The sequence below is a fragment of the Lissotriton helveticus genome, chromosome 4_1 (assembly GCF_964261635.1).
Source record: "Lissotriton helveticus chromosome 4_1, aLisHel1.1, whole genome shotgun sequence".
NCBI lineage: Eukaryota > Metazoa > Chordata > Amphibia > Caudata > Salamandridae > Lissotriton > Lissotriton helveticus.
Window position 1 is genome coordinate 1,473,512,924 of NC_136063.1, and position 20,308 is coordinate 1,473,533,231.

General features: G+C 32.3%; 11 non-coding genes across 11 annotated transcripts; all 11 read left to right on the forward strand.

The window, feature by feature from the left end:
* The first annotated feature begins 492 nt into the window (after positions 1 to 492).
* On the forward strand, positions 493 to 565 carry TRNAT-CGU (transfer RNA threonine (anticodon CGU)). The gene has a single exon. It is a non-coding gene; the product is annotated as a tRNA-Thr (tRNA).
* A 428-nt stretch (positions 566 to 993) lies between these two features.
* On the forward strand, positions 994 to 1,067 carry TRNAT-AGU (transfer RNA threonine (anticodon AGU)). Its single transcript has one exon. It is a non-coding gene; the product is annotated as a tRNA-Thr (tRNA).
* A 437-nt stretch (positions 1,068 to 1,504) lies between these two features.
* TRNAT-CGU (transfer RNA threonine (anticodon CGU)) lies at positions 1,505 to 1,577 on the forward strand. Its single transcript has one exon. It is a non-coding gene; the product is annotated as a tRNA-Thr (tRNA).
* A 940-nt stretch (positions 1,578 to 2,517) lies between these two features.
* Positions 2,518 to 2,590, forward strand: TRNAT-CGU (transfer RNA threonine (anticodon CGU)). Its single transcript has one exon. It is a non-coding gene; the product is annotated as a tRNA-Thr (tRNA).
* A 937-nt stretch (positions 2,591 to 3,527) lies between these two features.
* Positions 3,528 to 3,600, forward strand: TRNAT-CGU (transfer RNA threonine (anticodon CGU)). Its single transcript has one exon. It is a non-coding gene; the product is annotated as a tRNA-Thr (tRNA).
* A 430-nt stretch (positions 3,601 to 4,030) lies between these two features.
* Positions 4,031 to 4,104, forward strand: TRNAT-AGU (transfer RNA threonine (anticodon AGU)). Its single transcript has one exon. It is a non-coding gene; the product is annotated as a tRNA-Thr (tRNA).
* A 1,451-nt stretch (positions 4,105 to 5,555) lies between these two features.
* Positions 5,556 to 5,628, forward strand: TRNAT-CGU (transfer RNA threonine (anticodon CGU)). The gene has a single exon. It is a non-coding gene; the product is annotated as a tRNA-Thr (tRNA).
* Positions 5,629 to 7,583: 1,955 nt separating this feature from the next.
* On the forward strand, positions 7,584 to 7,656 carry TRNAT-CGU (transfer RNA threonine (anticodon CGU)). Its single transcript has one exon. It is a non-coding gene; the product is annotated as a tRNA-Thr (tRNA).
* A 3,378-nt stretch (positions 7,657 to 11,034) lies between these two features.
* TRNAT-CGU (transfer RNA threonine (anticodon CGU)) lies at positions 11,035 to 11,107 on the forward strand. The gene has a single exon. It is a non-coding gene; the product is annotated as a tRNA-Thr (tRNA).
* Positions 11,108 to 13,265: 2,158 nt separating this feature from the next.
* On the forward strand, positions 13,266 to 13,338 carry TRNAR-CCU (transfer RNA arginine (anticodon CCU)). Its single transcript has one exon. It is a non-coding gene; the product is annotated as a tRNA-Arg (tRNA).
* A 2,766-nt stretch (positions 13,339 to 16,104) lies between these two features.
* TRNAA-CGC (transfer RNA alanine (anticodon CGC)) lies at positions 16,105 to 16,177 on the forward strand. Its single transcript has one exon. It is a non-coding gene; the product is annotated as a tRNA-Ala (tRNA).
* Positions 16,178 to 20,308: the final 4,131 nt, after the last annotated feature.

A 20,308-nucleotide genomic window follows, 5' to 3' on the forward strand; every position in this document is an offset into this window, starting at 1 on the left:
ATGTTAAAGCGCCTGTCTAGTAAACAGGAGATCCTGCGTTCAACTCTAAGCAGCGCCTTGCTTTTCTCTTTGTTATATAACAAATCAATTTCATTAGGTCCTATTCTGATACAATTAAAATATAGAAGTCTGATTCATCTTACTGTTGAACAGATCATCCTAAACCTCATAAAAACCCAAGTATTTTCAAGATTATAGAGAGAATACTGTTATTGCAAAATAAAAAAAGACCTCTATGTGAAAGACGTAGATTACATTACTATCTCGATTTGAGCAATATTAATGCCTTCATGAAAAATAATTGTAAAGTATTCAAGAAATGAAATTGGGTTTTATAAGAGTACCTGTTTATTAAAACATATTAATACTTGTTTAGTGTTTGAGTATCTTTTTGTGTTTAAGATTACAGTACATATAAAGAAGAATTTATAGCAGGAAACAAATTTTCATCATCAACAATAAATTATTTATGTATTTTTTGTTATTGATGTTGGTGCTGTGGCTTAGTGGTTATAGCGCCTGTCTCGTAAATAGGAAATCCTGAGTTCTAATCTCAGCAGCACCTAACTTTTCTCCATGCTTTAGGAATAATTTTCATCAAACAAGTGTTGAATACAATTTAAGAATAAACGTCTGGTACAATGAACTTTAGAATAAGGTATCATAAAATGAAATAAAATACTTTGTATTGTGAAGATTTTTATAGGAATGCATTGACTGAAATAGCGAAAAGAAAATGACAAAAAACAAGAGAGAGCCGAATAATCACTATATTGTTGAATACAACTAATCCATTCTTCAGCAAGGTATATTTTAAAATTCTTTGAAGAGGGTAAAATTCAAATAAGAGAGGTGTTTTTGAACAAGTGAAGCGTCTTCATCTAAAGTGTTTGAGTAGAGAAGTCTGTGAACTTAGAAAAGAATATGAAAGTGAAAAAGCAATATTCTCTTGAACACCATAAAGAAAAGGCTTTCAAAGTTCAGACTCAAGGGGGTGCTGTGGCTTAGCTGGTTAAAGCGCCTGTCTAGTAAACAGGAGATCCTGAGTTCAACTCTCAGCAGCTCTTTGCTTTTCTCTTTGTTATATAACAAATCAATTTAATTAGGTCCTATTCTGATACAATTAAAATATAAAAGTCTGATTCATCTTACTGTTGAACAGATCATCTTAAACCTCATAAAAACCCAAGTATTTTCAAGATTATATAGTGAATACTGTTATTGCAAAATGGAAAGAAAACGTGTCAATGAGAAAGACGTAGATGACATTACTACCTCGATTTAAGCAATATTAATGCCTTCATGAAAATAAAATTGTAAAGTATTCAAGAAATGAAATTGGGTTTTATAAGAGTACCTGTTTATTACAACATATTAATACTTGTTTAGTGATTAGTATCTTTTTGTGTTTAAGATTACAGTACATATAAAGAAGAATTTATAGCAGGAAACAAATTTTCATCATGAGCAATAAATTATTTATGTATTTTCTTTTATTGAAGTTGGTTCTGTGGCTTAATGGTTAAAGCGCCTGTCTCGTAAACAGGAAATCCTGAGTTCAAATCTCAGCAGCATCTAACTGTTTTCTCCATGCTTTAGGAATAATTTTCATCAAACAAGTGTTGAATACAATTTAAGAATACACGTCTGGTTCTATGAACTTTTGAATAAGTTATCATAAAATGAAATAAAATACTTGGTATTGTGAAGATTTTTATAGGAATGCATTGACTGAAATAGTGAGAAGAAAATGACAAAGAACAAGATAGAGCCGAATGATCACTCTATTGTTGAATACAACTAATCCATTCTTCAGCAAGGTATATTTTAAAATTCTATGAATAAGGTAAACTTCAAATTAGAGAGGTGTTTTTGAATAAGTGAAGCGTCTTCGTCTAAAGTGTTTGAGTAGAGAAGTCTGTGAACTTAGAAAAGAATATAAAAATGAAAAAACAATATTCTCTTGAACACCATAAAGAAAAGTCTTTCTAAGTAAAGACTCAAGGCGGTGCTGTGGCTTAGCTGGTTAAAGTGCAGGCCTAGTAAACAGTAGATCCTGAGATCAACTCTCAGCAGCGCCTTGCTTTTCTCTTTGCTATATAACAAATCAATTAAATTAGGTCCTATTCTGATACAATTAAAATATAAAAGTCTGATTCATCTTACTGTTGAACAGATCATCTTAAACCTCATAAAAACGCAGGTATTTTCAAGATTATAGAGAGAATACTGTTATTGCAAAATAAAAAAGACATATCTATGAGAATGACGTAGTTGACATTACTACCTCGATTTGAGCAATATTAATGCCTTCATGAGAAAAAAATTGTAAAGTATTCAAGAAATGAAATTGGGTTTTATAAGATTACCTGTTTATTAAAACATATTAATACTTGTTTAGTGATTGAGTATCTTTTTGTGTTTAAGATTAGAGTACATATAAAGAAGAATTTATAGCAGGAAACAAATTTTCATCATCAACAATAAATTATTTATGTATTTTTTGTTATTGAATTTGGTGCTGTGGCTTAGTGGTTAAAGCGCCTGTCTCGTAAACAGGAGATCCTGAGTTCAAATCTCAACAGCACCTAACTGTTTTCTCCATGCTTTAAAAATTATTTTTATCAAACAAGTGTTGAATACAATTTAAGAATAAACGTCTGGTTCTATGAACTTTAGAATAAGTTATCATAAAATGAAATAAAATACTTGGTATTGTGAAGATTTTTATAGAAATGCATTGACTGAAAGAGCGAAAAGAAAATGACAAAGAACAAGATAGAGCCGAATGATCACTCTATTGTTGAATACAACTAATCCATTCTTCAGCAAGGTATATTTTAAAATTCTATGAATAGGGTAAACTTCAAATTAAAGAGGTGTTTTTGAATAAGTGAAGCTTCTTCATCTAAACTGTTTGAGTAGAGAAGTCTGTGAACTTAGAAAAGAATATGAAAGTGAAAAAGCAATATTCTCTTGAACACCATAAAGAAAAGTCTTTCAAAGTTAAGACTCAAGGGGGTGCTGTGGCTTAACACGTTAAAACGCCTGTCTAGTAAACAGGAGATCCTGCGTTCAACTCTCAGCAGCGCCTTGCTTTTCTCTTTGTTATATAACAAATCAATTTCATTAGGTCCTATTCTGATACAATTAAAATATAGAAGTCTGATTCATCTTACTGTTGAACAGATCATCCTAAACCTCATAAAAACCCAAGTATTTTCAAGATTATAGAGAGAATACTGTTATTGCAAAATAAAAAAAGACCTCTATGTGAAAGACGTAGATTACATTACTATCTCGATTTGAGCAATATTAATGCCTTCATGAAAAATAATGTAAAGTATTCAAGAAATGAAATTGGGTTTTATAAGAGTACCTGTTTATTAAAACATAATAATACTTGTTTAGTGTTTGAGTATCTTATTGTGTTTAAGATTACAGTACATATAAAGAAGAATTTATAGCAGGAAACAAATTTTCATCATCAACAATAAATTATTTATGTATTTTTTGTTATTGTTGTTGGTGCTGTGGCTTAGTGGTTATAGCGCCTGTCTCGTAAATAGGAAATCCTGAGTTCTAATCTCAGCAGCACCTAACTGTTTTCTCCATGCTTTAGGAATAATTTTCATCAAACAAGTGTTGAATACAATTTAAGAATAAACGTCTGGTACAATGAACTTTAGAATAAGGTATCATAAAATGAAATAAAATACTTTGTATTGTGAAGATTTTTATAGGAATGCATTGACTGAAATAGCGAAAAGAAAATGACAAAGAACAAGAGAGAGCCGAATGATCACTCTATTATTGAATACAACTAATTCATTCTTCAGCAAGGTATATTTTAAAATTCTTTGAAGAGGGTAAAATTCAAATTAGAGAGGTGTTTTTGAACAAGTGAAGCGTCTTCATCTAAAGTGTTTGAGTAGAGAAGTCTGTGAACTTAGAAAAGAATATGAAAGTGAAAAAGCAATATTCTCTTGAACACCATAAAGAAAAGGCTTTCAAAGTTAAGACTCAAGGGGGTGCAGTGGCTTAGCTGGTTAAAGCGCCTGTCTAGTAAACAGGAGATCCTGAGTTCAAATCTCAGCAGCTCTTTGCTTTTCTCTTTGTTATCTAACAAATCAATTTCATTAGGTCCTATTCTGATACAATTAAAATATAAAAGTCTGATTCATCTTACTGTTGAACAGATCATCTTAAACCTCATAAAAACCCAAGTATTTTCAAGATTATATAGTGAATACTGTTATTGCAAAATGGAAAGAAAACGTGTCAATGAGAAAGACGTAGATGACATTACTACCTCGATTTGAGCAATATTAATGCCTTCATGAAAATAAAATTGTAAAGTATTCAAGAAATGAAATTGGGTTTTAAAAGAGTACCTGTTTATTACAACATATTAATACTTGTTTAGTGATTGAGTATCTTTTTGTGTTTAAGATTACAGTACATATAAAGAAGAATTTATAGCAGGAAACAAATTTTCATCATGAGCAATAAATTATTTATGTATTTTCTTTTATTGAAGTTGGTTCTGTGGCTTAATGGTTAAAGCGCCTGTCTTGTAAACAGGAAATCCAGAGTTCAAATCTCAGCAGCATCTAACTTTTTTCTCCATGCCTTAGGAATAATTTTCATCAAACAAGTGTTGAATACAATTTAAGAATACACGTCTGGTTCTATGAACTTTTGAATAAGATATCATAAAATGAAATAAAATACTTGGTATTGTGAAGATGTTTATAGGAATGCATTGACCGAAATAGTGAGAAGAAAATGACAAAGAACAAGATAGAGCCGAATGATCACTCTATTGTTGAATGCAACTAATCCATTCTTCAGCAAGGTATATTTTAAAATTCTATGAATAGGGTAAACTTCAAATTAGAGAGGTGTTTTTGAATAAGTGAAGCGTCTTCGTCTAAAGTGTTTGAGTAGAGAAGTCTGTGAACTTAGAAAAGAATATAAAAATGAAAAAACAATATTCTCTTGAACACCATAAAGAAAAGTCTTTCTAAGTAAAGACTCAAGGCGGTGCTGTGGCTTAGCTGGTTAAAGTGCCGGCCTAGTAAACAGTAGATCCTGAGTTCAACTCTCAGCAGCGCCTTGCTTTTCTCTTTGCTATATAACAAATCAATTTCATTAGGTCCTATTCTGATACAATTAAAATATAAAAGTCTGATCCATCTTACTGTTGAACAGATCATCTTAAACCTCATAAAAACCCAGGTATTTTCAAGATTATAGAGAGAATACTGTTATTGCAAAATAAAAAAGACATATCTATGAGAAAGACGTAGTTGACATTACTACCTCGATTTGAGCAATATTAATGCCATCATGAGAAAAAAATTGTAAAGTATTCAAGAAATGAAATTGGGTTTTATAAGATTACCTGTTTATTAAAACATATTAATACTTGTTTAGTGATTGAGTATCTTTTTGTGTTTAAGATTAGAGTACATATAAAGAAGAATTTATAGCAGGAAAAAAATTTTCATCATCAACTATAAATTATTTATGTATTTTTTGTTGTTGAATTTGGTGCTGTGGCTTAGTGGTTAAAGCGCCTGTCTCGTAAACAGGAGATCCTGAGTTCAAATCTCAGCAGCACCTAACTGTTTTCTCCATGCTTTAAAAATTATTTTTATCAAACAAGTGTTGAATACAATTTAAGAATAAACGTCTGGTTCTATGAACTTTAGAATAAGTTATCATAAAATGAAATAAAATACTTGGTATTGTGAAGATTTTTATAGAAATGCATTGACTGAAATAGCGAAAAGAAAAGGACAAAGAACAAGATAGAGCCGAATGATCACTCTATTGTTGAATACAACTAATCCATTCTTCAGCAAGGTATATTTTAAAATTCTATGAAGAGGGTAAAATTCAAATTAGAGAGGTGTTTTTGAACAAGTGAAGCGTCTTCATCTAAAGTTTTTGAGTAGAGAAGTCTGTGAACTTAGAAAAGAATATAAAAATGAAAAAACAATATTCTCTTGAACACAATAAAGAAAAGTCTTTCAAAGTTAAGACTCAAGGGGGTGCTGTGGCTTAGCTGGTTAAAGCGCTTGTCTAGTAAACATGAGATCCTGAGTTACACTCTCAGCAGCGCCTTGCTTTTCTCTTTGTTATATAACAAATCAATTTAATTAGGTCCTATTCTGATACAATTAAAATATAAAAGTCTGATTCATCTTACTGTTGAACAGATCATCTTAAACCTCATAAAAACCCAAGTATTTTCAAGATTATATAGTGAATACTGTTATTGCAAAATGGAAAGAAAACGTGTCAATGAGAAAGACGTAGATGACATTACTACCTCGATTTGAGCAATATTAATGCCTTCATGAAAATAAAATTGTAAAGTATTCAAGAAATGAAATTGGGTTTTATAATAGTACCTGTTTATTACAACATATTAATACTTGTTTAGTGATTGAGTATCTTTTTGTGTTTAAGATTACAGTACATATAAAGAAGAATTTATAGCAGGAAACAAATTTTCATCATGAACAATAAATTATTTATGTATTTTCTTTTATTGAAGTTGGTTTTGTGGCTTAATGGTTAAAGCGCCTGTCTTGTAAACAGGAAATCCTGAGTTCAAATCTCAGCAGCACTTAACTGTTTTCTCCATGCTTTAGGAATAATTTTCATCAAACAAGTGTTGAATACAATTTAAGAATACACGCCTGGTTCTATGAACTTTTGAATAAGTTATCATAAAATGAAATAAAATACTTGGTATTGTATAGATTTTTATAGGAGTGCATTGACTAAAATAGTGAGAAGAAAATGACAAAGAACAAGATAGAGCCGAATGATCACTCTATTGTTGAATACAACGAATCCATTCTTCAGCAAGATATATTTTAAAATTCTATGAATAGGGTAAACTTCAAATTAGAGAGGTGTTTTTGAATAAGTGAAGCGTCTTCGTCTAAAGTGTTTGAGTAGAAAAGTCTGTGAACTTAGAAAAGAATATAAAAATGAAAAAACAATATTCTCTTGAACACCATAAAGAAAAGTCTTTCTAAGTAAAGACTCAAGGCGGTGCTGTGGCTTAGCTGGTTAAAGCGCCGGCCTAGTAAACAGGAGATCCTGAGTTCAACTCTCAGCAGCGCCTTGCTTTTCTCTTTGTTATATAACAAATCAATTCCATTAGGTCCTATTCTAATACAATTAAAATATAAAAGTCTGATACATCTTATTGTTGAACAGATCATCTTAAACCTCATAAAAACCCAGGTATTTTCAAGATTATAGAGAGAATACTGTTATTGCAAAATAAAAAAAGACATCTATGAGAAAGACGTAGATGATATTACTATCCCGATTTGAGCAATATTAATGCCTTCATGAAAAACAAATTTGTAAAGTATTCAAGAAATGAAATTGGGTTTTATAAGAGTACCTGTTTATTAAAACATATTAATACTTGTTTAGTGATTGAGTATCTTTTTGTGTTTAAGATTACAGTACATATAAAGAAGAATTTATAGCAGGAAACAAATTTTCATCATCAACAATAAATTATTTATGTATTTTTTGTTATTGAATTTGGTGCTGTGGCTTAGTGGTTAAAGCGCCTGTCTCGTAAACAGGAGATCCTGAGTTCAAATCTCAGCAGCACCTAACTGTTTTCTCCATGCTTTAGGAATAATTTTCATCAAACAAGTGTTGAATACAATTTAAGAATACACGTCTGGTTCTATGAACTTTAGAATAAGTTATCATAAAATGAAATACAATACTTGGTATTGTGAAGATTTTTATAGAAATGCATTGACTGAAATAGCAAAAAAAAATTGACAAAAAACAAGATAGAGCCGAATGATCACTCTATTGTTGAATACAAATAATCCATTCTTCAGCAAGGTATATTTTCAAATTCTATGAATAGGGTAAACTTCAAATTAGAGAGGTGTTTTTGAATAAGTGAAGCGTCTTCATCTAAAGTTTTTGAGTAGAGAAGTCTGTGAACTTAGAAAAGAATATAAAAATGAAAAAACAATATTCTCTTGAACACCATAAAGAAAATTCTTTCTCATTTATGACTCAAGGGGGTGCTGTGGCTTAGCTGGTTAAAGCGCCTGTCTAGAAAACAGGAGATCCTGAGTACAACTCTCAGTAGCGCCTTGCTTTTCTCTTTGTTATATAACAAATCAATTTCATTAGGTCCTATTCTAATACAATTAAAATATAAAAGTCTGATTCATCTTACTGTTGAACAGATCATCTTAAACCTCATAAAAACCCAAGTATTTTCAAGATTATAGAGTGAATACTGTTATTGCAAAATAAAAAAATACATATCTATGAGAAGACGTAGATGACATTACTATCTCAATTTGAGCAATATTAATGCATTCATGAAAAAAAAATTGTAAAGTATTCCAGAAATGAAGTTGGGTTTTATAAGAGTACCTGTTTATTAAAACATATTAATACTTGTTTAGTGATTGAGTATCTTTTTGTGTTTAAGATTACAGTACATATAAAGAAGAATTTATAGCAGGAAACAAATTTTCATCATCAACAATAAATTATTTATGTATTTTTTGTTATTGAAGTTGGTGCTGTGGCTTAGTGGTTAAAGCGCCTGTCTCGTTACAGGACATCCTGAGTTCAAATCTCAGCAACACCTAACTGTTTTCTGCATGCTTTTGGAATAATTTTCATCAAACAAGTGTTGAATTCAATTTAGGAGTAAACATCTGGTTCTATGAACTTTAGAATAAGTTATCATAAAATGAAATAAAATACTTTGTATTGTGAAGATTTTCATAGGAATGCATAGACTGAAGTAGCGAAAAGAAAATGACAAAGAGCAAGATATGATCACTCTATTGTTGAATACAACTAATCCATTCTTCAGCAAGGTATATTTTAAAATTCTATGAATAGGGTAAAATTCTAATTAGAGAGGTGTTTTTGAACAAGTGAAGCGTCTTCATCTAAAGTGTTTGAGTAGAGAAGTCTGTGAACTTAGAAAAGAATATGAAAGTAAAAAAGCAATATTCTCTTGAACACCATAAAGAAAAGTCTTTCAAAGTTAGGACTCAATGGGGTGCTGTGGCTTAGCTGGTTAAAGCGCCTGGCTAGTAAACAGTAGATCCTGAGTTCAACTCTCAGCAGCACCTAACTGTTTTCTCCATGATTTAAAAATTATTTTTATCAAGCAAGTGTTGAATACAATTTAAGAATAAACGTCTGGTTCTATGAACTTTAGAATAAGTTATCATAAAATGAAATAAAATACTTGGTATTGTGAAGATTTTTATAGAAATGCATTGACTGAAATAGCAAAAAAAAACATTGACAAAAAACAAGATAGAGCCGAATGATCACTCTATTGTTGAATACAACTAATCCATTCTTCAGCAAGGTATATTTTAAAATTCTATGAATAGGGTAAACTTCAAATTAGAGAGGTGTTTTTGAATAAGTGAAGCGTCTTCATCTAGAGTTTTTGAGTAGAGAAGTCTGTGAACTTAGAAAAGAATATAAAAATGAAAAAACAATATTCTCTTGAACACCATAAAGAAAATTCTTTCTCATTCATGACTCAAGGGGGTGTTGTGGCTTAGCTGGTTAAAGTGCCTGTCTAGAAAACAGGAGATCCTGAGTACAACTCTCAGTAGCGCCTCGCTTTTCTCTTTGTTATATAACAAATCAATTTCATTAGGTCCTATTCTAATACAATTAAAATATAAAAGTCTGATTCATCTTACTGTTGAACAGATCATCTTAAACCTCATAAAAACCCAAGTATTTTCAAGATTATAGAGTGAATACTGTTATTGCAAAATAAAAAAAGACATATCTATGAGAAGACGTAGATGACATTACTATCTCAATTTGAGCAATATTAATGCATTCATGAAAAAAAAATTGTAAAGTATTCCAGAAATGAAGTTGGGTTTTATAAGAGTACCTGTTTATTAAAACATATTAATACTTGTTTAGTGTTGAGTATCTTTTTGTGTTTAAGATTACAGTACATATAAAGAAGAATTTATAGCAGGAAACAAATTTTCATCATCAACAATAAACTATTTATGTATTTTTTGTTATTGGCGTTGGTGCTGTGGCTTAGTGGTTATAGCGCCTGCCTCATAAACAGGAAATCCTGAGTTCTAATGTCAGGAGCACCTAACTGTTTTCTCCATGCTTTAGGAATAATTTTCATCAAACAAGTGTTGAATCAATTTAAGAATAAACGTCTGGTTCAATGAACTTTAGAATAAGGTATCATAAAATGAAATAAAATACTTGGTATTGTGAAGATTTTTATAGAAATGCATTGACTGAAAGAGCGAAAAGAAAATGATGAATAGGGTAAACTTCAAATTAAAGAGGTGTTTTTGAATAAGTGAAGCTTCTTCATCTAAAGTGTTTGAGTAGAGAAGTCTATGAACTTAGAAAAGAATATGAAAGTGAAAAAACAATATTCTCTTGAACACCATAAAGAAAAGACTTTCAAAGTTAAGACTTAAGGGGGTGCTGTGGCTTAGCTGGTTAAAGCGCCTGTCTAGTAAACCGGAGATCATGAGTTCAACTCTCAGCAGCGCCTTGCTTTTCTCTTTGTTATATAACAAATCAATTTCATTAGGTCCTATTCTGATACAATTAAAATATAAAAGTCTGATTCATCTTACTGTTGAACAGATCATCTTAAACCTCATAAAAACCCAAGTATTTTCAAGATTATAGAGTGAATACTGTTATTGCGAAATAAAAAATGATATATCTATGAGAAAGACGTAGATGACATTACTACCTCAATTTGAGCAAAATTAATGCATTCATTAGAAAAAAATTGTAAAGTATTCAAGAAATGAAATTGGGTTTTATAAGAGTACCTGTTTATTAAAACATATTAATATTTGTTTAGTGATTGAGAATCTTTTTGTGTTTAATATTACAGTACATATAAAGAAGAATTTATAGCAGGAAACAAATTTTCATCATCAACAATAAATTATTTATGTATTTTTTGTTATTGAAGTTGGTGCTGTGGCTTAATGGTTAAACCGCCTGTCTCGTAAACAGGAAATCCTGAGTTCAAATCTCAGCTGCACCTAACTGTTTTCTCCATGCTTTAGGAATAATGTTCATCAAACAAGTGTTGAATACAATTTAAGAATAAACGTCTGGTTCAATGAACTTTAGAATAAGGTATCATAAAATGAAATAAAATACTTGGTATTGTGAAGATTTTTATAGAAATGCATTGACTGAAAGAGCGAAAAGAAAATGACAAAGAACAAGATAGAGCCGAATGATCACTCTATTGTTGAATACAACTAATCCATTCTTCAGCAAGGTATATTTTAAAATTCTATGAATAGGGTAAACTTCAAATTAAAGAGGTGTTTTTGAATAAGTGAAGCTTCTTCATCTAAAGTGTTTGAGTAGAGAAGTCTGTGAACTTAGAAAAGAATATGAAAGTGAAAAAACAATATTCTCTTGAACACCATAAAGAAAAGTCTTTCAAAGTTAAGACTCAAGGGGGTGCTGTGGCTTAGCTGGTTAAAGCGCCTGTCTAGTAAACAGGAGATCCTGAATTCAAGTCTCATCAGCGCCTTGCTTTTTTCTTTGTTATATAACAAATCAATTTCATTAGGTCCTATTCTGATACAATTAAAATATAAAAGTCTGATTCATCTTACTGTTGAACAGATCATCCTAAACCTCATAAAAACCCAAGTATTTTCAAGATTATAGAGAGAATACTGTTATTGCAAAATAAAAAAAGACATCTATGTGAAAGACGTAGATGACATTACTATCTCGATTTGAGCAATATTAATGCCTTCATGAAAAATAATTGTAAAGTATTCAAGAAATGAAATTGGGTTTTATAAGAGTACCTGTTCATTAAAACATATTAATACTTGTTTAGTGATTGAGTATCTTTTTGTGTTTAAGATTACAGTACATATAAAGAAGAATTTAGAGCAGGAAACAAATTTTCATCATCAACAATAAATTATTTATGTATTTTTTGTTATTGATGTTGGTGCTGTGGCTTAGTCGTTATAGCGCCTGTCTCGTAAATAGGAAATCCTGAGTTCTAATCTCAGCAGCACCTAATTGTGTTCTCCATGCTTTAGGAATAATTTTCATCAAACAAGTGTTGAATACAATTTAAGAATAAACGTCTGGTTCAATGAACTTTAGAATAAGGTATCATAAAATGAAATAAAATACTTGGTATTGTGAAGATTTTTATAGAAATGCATTGACTGAAAGAGCGAAAAGAAAATGACAAAGAACAAGATAGAGCCGAATGATCACTCTATTGTTGAATACAACTAATCTATTCTTCAGCAAGGTATATTTTAAAATTCTATGAATAGGGTAAACTTCAAATTAAAGAGGTGTTTTTGAATAAGTGAAGCTTCTTCATCTAAAGTGTTTGAGTAGAGAAGTCTGTGAACTTAGAAAAGAATATGAAAGTGAAAAACAATATTCTCTTGAACACAATAAAGAAAAGTCTTTCAAAGTTAAGACTCAAGGGGGTGCTGTGGCTTAGCTGGTTAAAGCGCTTGTCTAGTAAACATGAAATTGGGTTTTATAAGAGTACCTGTTTATTAAAACATATTAATACTTGTTTAGTGATTGAGTATCTTTGTGTGTTTAAGATTACAGTACATATAGAGAAGAATTTATAGCAGGAAACAAATTTTCATCATGAGCAATAAATTATTTATGTTTTTTCTTTTAATGATGTTGGTGCTGTGGCTTAATGGTTAAAGCGCCTGTCTCGTAAGTAGAAGATCCTGAGTTCAACTCTGAGCAGCGCCTTGCTTTTCTCTTTGTTATATAACAAATCAATTTCATTAGGTCCTATTCTGATACAATTAAAATATAAAAGACTGTTCATCTTACTGTTGAACAGATCACCTTAAACGTCATAAAAACCCAAGTATTTTCAAGATTATAGAGTGAATACTGTTATTGCAAAATAAAAAAGACATATCTATGAGAAAGACGTAGATGACATTACTACCTCGATTTGAGCAATACTAATGCCTTCATGTAAAAGAAATTGTAAAGTATTCAAGAAATGAAATTGGGTTTTATATGAGTACCTGTTTATTAAAACATATTAATACTTGTTTAGTGATTGAGTATCTTTTTGTATTTAAGATTACAGTACATATGAAGAAGAATTTATGGCAGGAAACAAATATCATCAACAATAAAAATTTTATGTATTTTTTATTATTGTCGTTGGTGCTGTGGCTTAGCGGTTATAGCTCCTGTCTCCTAAACAGGAAATCCTGAGTTCAAATCTCAGCAGCACCTAACTGTTTTCTCCATGCTTTTGGAATATTTTTCATCAAACAAGTGTTGAATACAATTTAAGAATAAACGACTGGTTCTATGAACTTTAGAATAAGTTATCATAAAATGAAATAAAATACTTGGTATTGTGAAGTTTTTTATAGGAATGCATTGACTGAAATAGCGAAAAGAAAATGACAAAGAACAAGATAGAGCCGAATGATCACTCTATTGTTGAATACAACTAATCCATTCTTCAGCAAGGTATATTTTAAAATTTTATGAATAGGGTAAACTTCAAATTAGAGAGGTGTTTTTGAATAAGTGAAGTGTCTACTTTTAAAGTGTTTGAGTAGAGAAGTCTGTGAACTCAGTAAAGAATATGAAAGTGAAAAACAATATTCTCTTGAACACCATAAAGAAAAGTCTTTCCAAGTTAAGACTCAAGGGGGTCCTGTGGCTTAGCTGGTTAAAGCGCTTGTCTAGTGAACATGAGATCCTGAGTTAAACTCTCAGCAGTGCCTTGCTTTTCTCTTTGTTATATAACAAATCAATTTCATTAGGTCCTATTCTGATACAATTAAAATATAAAAGTCTGATTCATCTTACAGTTGAACAGATCATCTTAAACCTCATAAAAACCCAAGTATTTTCAAGATTATATAGTGAATACTGTTATTGCAAATGGAAAGAAAATATGTCAATGAGAAAGACATAGATGACATTACTACCTCGATTTGAGCAATATTATTGCCTTCAATGAAAAAAAAATTGTAAAGTATTCAAGAAATCAAATTGGGTTTTAGAAGAGTACCTGTTTATTAAAACATATTAATACTTGTTTAGTGATTGAATATCTTTTAGTGTTTAAGATTACAGTACATATAAAGAAGAATTTATAGCAGGAAACAAATTTTCATCATGAGCAATAAATTATTTATGTATTTTCTTTTAATGACGTTGGTGCTGTGGCTTGATGGTTAAAGCGCCTGTCTCGTCAACAGGAAATCTTGAGTTCAAAGTTCAGCAGCACCTAACTGTTTTCTCCATGCTTTAGGAATAATTTTCATCAAACAAGTGTTGAATACAATTTAAGAATAAACGTCTGGTTCTATGAACTTTAGAATAAGTTATCATAAAATGAAATAAAATACTTGGTATTGTGAAGATTTTTAAAGGAATGCATTGACTGAAATGCCGAAAAGAAAATGACAAAGAACAAGATAGAGCCGAATGATCACTCTTTTGTTGAATACAACTAATCCATTCTTCAGCAGGGTATATTTTAAAATACTATGAATAGGGTAAACTTCAAATTAAAGAGGTGTTTTTGAATAAGTAAAGCTTCTTCATCTAAAGTGTTTGAGTAGAGAAGTCTGTGAACTTAGAAAAGAATATGAAAGTGAAAAAACAATATTCTCTTGAACACCATGAAGAAAAGTCTTTCAACGTTAAGACTCAAGGGGGTGCTGTGGCTTAGCTGGTTAAAGTCCCTGTCTAGTAAATAGGAGATCCTGAGTTCAACTCTCAGCAGCGCCTTGCTTTTCTCTTTGTTATATAACAAATCAATTTCATTAGGTCATATTCTGATACAATTAAAATATAAAAGTCTAATTCATCTTACTGTTGAACAGATCATCTTAAACCTCATAAAAACCCAAGCTTTTTCAAGATTATAGAGTGAATACTGTTATTGCAAAATAAAAAAGACATATCTATGAGAAAGAAGTAGATGACATTACTATCTCAATTTGAGCAATATTAATGCATTCATGAAAAACAAATTGTAAAGTATTCAAGAAATGAAATTGGGTTTTATACGAGTACCTGTTTATTAAAACATATTAATACTTGTTTAGTGATTGAGTATCTTTTTGTGTTTAATATTACAGTACATATAAAGAAGAATTTATAGCAGGAAACACATTTTCATCATCAACAATAAATTATTTATGTATTTTTTGTTGCTGACGTTGGTGCTGTGGCTTAGTGGTTAAAGCACCTGTCTCGTAAACAGCAAAAATGACAAAGAACAAGATAGAGCCGTATGATCACTCTATTGTTGAATACAACTAATCCATTCTTCAGCAAGGTATATTTTAAAATACTATGAATAGGATAAAATTCAAATTAGAGAGGTGTTTTTGAACAAGTGAAGCGTCTTCATCTAAAGTGTTTGAGTAGAGAAGTCTGTGAACTTAGAAAAGAATATGAAAGTGAAAAACAATATTCTCTTGAACACCATAAAGAAAAGTCTTTCAAAATTAAGACTCAAGGGGGTGCTGTGGCTTAGCTGATTAAAGCGCCTGTCTAGTAAACAGGAGATCCGAGGTTCAACTCTCAGCAGCGCCTTGCTTTTCTCTTTGTTATATAACAAATCAATTTCATTAGGTCATATTCTGATACAATTAAAATATAAAAGTCTAATTCATCTTACTGTTGAACAGATCATCTTAAACCTCATAAAAACCCAAGTATTTTCAAGATTATAGAGTGAATACTATTATTGCAAAATAAAAAAATACATATCTATGAGAAAGAAGTAGATGACATTACTACCTCGATTTGAGCAATATTAATGCCTTCATGAAAAAAAATTGTAAAGTATTCAAGAAATGAAATTGGGCTTTATAAGAGCGCCTGTTTATTAAAACACAATAATACTTGTTTAGTGATTGAGTATCTTTTTGTGTTTAAGATTACAATACATATAAAGACGAATTTATAGCAGGAAACACATTTTCATCATCAACAATAAATTATTAATGTATTTTTGTTATTGTTGTTGGTGCTGTGGCTTAGTGGTTAAAGCCCTTGTCTCGCATACAGGAAATCCTGAGTTCAATTCTCAGCAGCACCTAACTGTTTTCTCCATTCTTTATGAATAATTTTCTTCAAACAAGTGTTGAATACAGTTTAGGAATGAACGTCTGGTTCTAGGAACTTTAGAATAAGTTATCATAAAATGAAAATAAATACTTGGTATTGTGAAGATTTTTGTAGGAATGCATTGACTGATATAGCGAAAAGAAAATGACAAAGAACAAGATAGAGCAGAACGATCACTCTATTGTTGAATACAACTAATCCATTCTTCAGCAAGGTATATTTTAAAATTCTATGAATAGGGTAAACTTCAAATTATAGAGGTGTTTTTGAATAAGTGAAGCGTCTTCATCTAAAGTTTTTGAGTAGAGAAGTCTGTGAACTGAGAAAAGAATATGAAAGTGAAAAAGCAATATTCTCTTGAACACTATAAAGAAAAGTGTTTCATAGATAAGACTCAAGAGGTTGCTGTGGCTTAGCTGGTTAAAGCGCCTGTCTAGTAAATAGGCGATCCTGAGTTCAACTCTCAGCAGCCCCTTGCTTTTCTCATTGTTATATAATAAATCATTGTCATGAGGTCTTATTCTGATACAATTCAACTATAAAAGTATGATTCTGGGTTTTATAAGATGACTTGTTTATTAAAACATATTGATACTTGTGATTCGGGTGTAACCTCTCTGCTGCATTGGGTAAATGCCCCCCATCCCGTCTCTCCTTGATATCAGCTGTAGGCAAACCTATCTCCTCCTCCTAGCTCCACAGACCCTCGCATGTACCTAGCTCCTCTCACCCCCCCTCTTGTTGTTCCTAGGTGTCCAATCCTATCCTCACCAACCTGTGAATTAAAGCGGTTTGCCACAAATTCTTTGGGCCTATAAAAATAGCCCAAGTCTCAAACCTGGATGTGTGATCCCAAGTTTACCCAGTTTCCCCTGCAAATATAATTTACTATTTTAGGGTCACTAAAGTTAATAACAATGCAGTCTCCAGCTATGTTTTTTGTGCTCCCACCTACCCAGTCCACTCTCCTTACATGGAGAATTTTCAATTTTTCGTCTCGGGCAGTGGTCTGTTGATGTTTAGCCAGTAAGTTGCTTTATTTTTCAACTGGTCATAGGATTCGGTTTTACCATCCTCCATCACTGGTACACCAGTCAAGACGACCACGTATGGTGTGCAATCTGGTGGGAGGTCTAGGATTGGGTGCAAGTTCTTATCTGTACCTTTGAGCCCCCCCATTCCAACATTTGTGTGTGTAAGGTAAAGTCCAGGTCGACTTAATGTATTCTTTACCCAACCTTTCATACAGGCCCGCTGGTACGTGCTGTAGACAATACTGATATTGGAAAATCGTCACTGGTATCATGATGGTGCCATGTATAATCCATTCAATGACAGACGTCTGAGAAACTGTCAATGGTAATCTTTCCAGTTTTTCAATGCTCAGCACAATATAGTCTGCTCCGTTTTGTGCCCAAGAGATTTGTTTATCTGGAAGGTTAAACACAGTAAACAATGAAGTGCTATTGATTAAACGCCATGGCGCTTAGCCTGAACGGAGATTTTGCAATGTCCAACCTAGCTGCATTATAGAACATAATTGAGACTGGCCATGTTGTAAAATTAGCAAGTCTTGCTCTATTATGTCAATTGCAGATGATACTGTCCAAGGAATAAATTCTGGAGGACAGAGCTGTTAGCCCATTGTCCACTACAGAGAGAGCTTTCTCTAAATTAATTCAATAAATTTCTCGTATCCTTTCTGCAGTTTTCAATTGCGTTATTTTCCAAGGTTCGTTGTACGCAGCGTATTTACCGGCATATATGAAACGTTTTTGATGTGATTTGCTAGGCCCCATTAAGAAATCTCGCAAATCATTGCCTTCTTTAAGTAAAGATAAGTGTTGTTTGATATCTGGAAGTGTAGATTTCTGTAGCTACTCAAGGCATAGCTTTCCTACACTGTTAGTAGTAACTATCCCAGGATGTTGTCTCTGGGAGTATCTTGGATCTGTCCTTTTCACTGTGAACCCTTGTGTTTTGTTCAGGATTCTATTTTGACAAGTATTCGTGTCCGTGGGCCAGATTAACCATTTTTCCAATCAGGATTAGTTCTATTTTGTTTTAAAATATAGGGTACGTCTACCTCCTCTTCTGTAGTATCATAACCCTTAACTCTATTTTTGAAATTAAACGTTTCTGGATTTGTAACATCAAACCCTGAGAAGTACGGAAACTTTTCATAAAATGTTTTTGAGCTGCCCTTTTGTGGTGTTGGACAATGTTCTCTATGATTGTAAGTAAAAACATTTCAAGGGCTTGCAGATTTATGTAAATAATGGTGACCATAATGATTAAAACAATACATTTGTTCATAATCTGATGAACCTTCTAGGTATTCATGGTCTGTAAATTTAGCTGACATTTCTAAATCTGTCATCATGTTATTAACAATTTCAAAGTCCCAATCATCAGAAACTGTGCTGGGTGAGACAAAGTCACTCAAAGAAACCTTGAACTGGTGTGGAATCCTCAGCAGTTCCACCGGGCCATAGATGTCATAATCAGTTATGTCCCATGCTATACCACCAGGAATAGGAATGGCTGTGATGTTCACTGATGAAAAGTCTCTTTTTTCACGATGAGATGATTTGTGAGGTTTTAGGACCAAGTTGATTTTCTTACTTGCTGTGTTCATTGTACTATATTTTCCATCTATCCTTCTTCTCAAACTTAACACCAGTATGGGCCAGAGCAGGAGGAAAAGTACACCTAACACAATCCAAAATTCAACCCATGGTGAAACCAGATATGTTTTTGATGAAAGAGTTCTGTTATTTTTTCAATGAAATTTTTATTTGCTGGCTTATCTTCAGGTTCATTGGGATCCTCAGAAAATGTATCAAAGTTGATGAAATAGGCAGAGGCAGTGCTGTCAATTGTTGGAATTGCCTCAGGATTGTTATTAATCTTTGGAGTTGCTTCTTCCTTTGTCATATTTGTATAGTCATAGGCTACATCATTGTAGACAGGTGTTTCTTGACAAACTGTTATTTGGGTCGCAAGAGGCACAAGTTCCATGGCTTTGTTGCATAGTCCTTCTTTTCTTACTGCAGATTTATCAAAGGTGATAAGTCTTTCAGTTTGAACCTCTTGGATTGTAGCAAGATTTGGTCATCTGCTACATCTTGGGAGTCCACTGGGCCTACTACTTATTATCGGCCACATGATGTGGTTTGACCAGGTCGATGAACACGACTCGGTTCTCCTTTTTACCAGCAAGGGGCGGTAGTACTACTGATCTTGTTCCGTTGATAGCTAAGACAGGTACTGCTTTTCTGTAAGAAGGCCCAAATTCCTTCTTTACCGCAATCTTTTCCCTGACTAGATCCCCAATCTGTGGAATCCAGACAGGTCTTGCTGGGACAGGTGGTTTTTCTTCAGTGGTTGTTGGCTTCTGTATCGTGTTACTCAGACTTCTTCTTGTTTCATTTAAGTCCTGTAAAACAGTCAAACGATTTTTGACATCAAAGGGTTTTTGTTCCACCACTGAAGTTTGACAATCAAGGTCTTCGATTAACATTCTAGTACCAAATAGTAATTCATATGGAGTGATTCCACCCAGAGAATTTCTTGACAGATTGTTAAGACTACGTTGGACACTTATTAGATGTTTGACCCACCCATCACCCGAACCTAATACTTAGCTGTTATGGATTGCTTTATGTCACGGTTTTTTCTTTCCACTACCGCATTACCCTCAGGATGGAAGGGAATAGAATACCACAATGCAATGCCCAAGCTAGCCATGGCCTCTTTGTAAGCTCGAGAGCTAAATGCAGGACCCTGGTCAGAATGTAGCGTGCCGATTGCGTATGTGCCGATAAAGACTCGCACATCCTTTATAACAGTTCTGGCGTCAGCCGAGCGCTGGGGCCATATCCAAATAAATCTTAAATCTTTTCCTAGTAGTTGTCGGACCGCATCCGTCCATTATGATGTTTGCGTGTAGATAGTCTAATGCTGTCTAGCAATGGTATCTGAACTGGGCTGGCTGTACTGTAATCAGGTACCTGGTGCCTTTCGCTGCTGTGATCTATGTTGCAGTAAGGGCAAATAATTGCGAAATTGTAAACATCAACACTCATTCCCGGCCACCAGT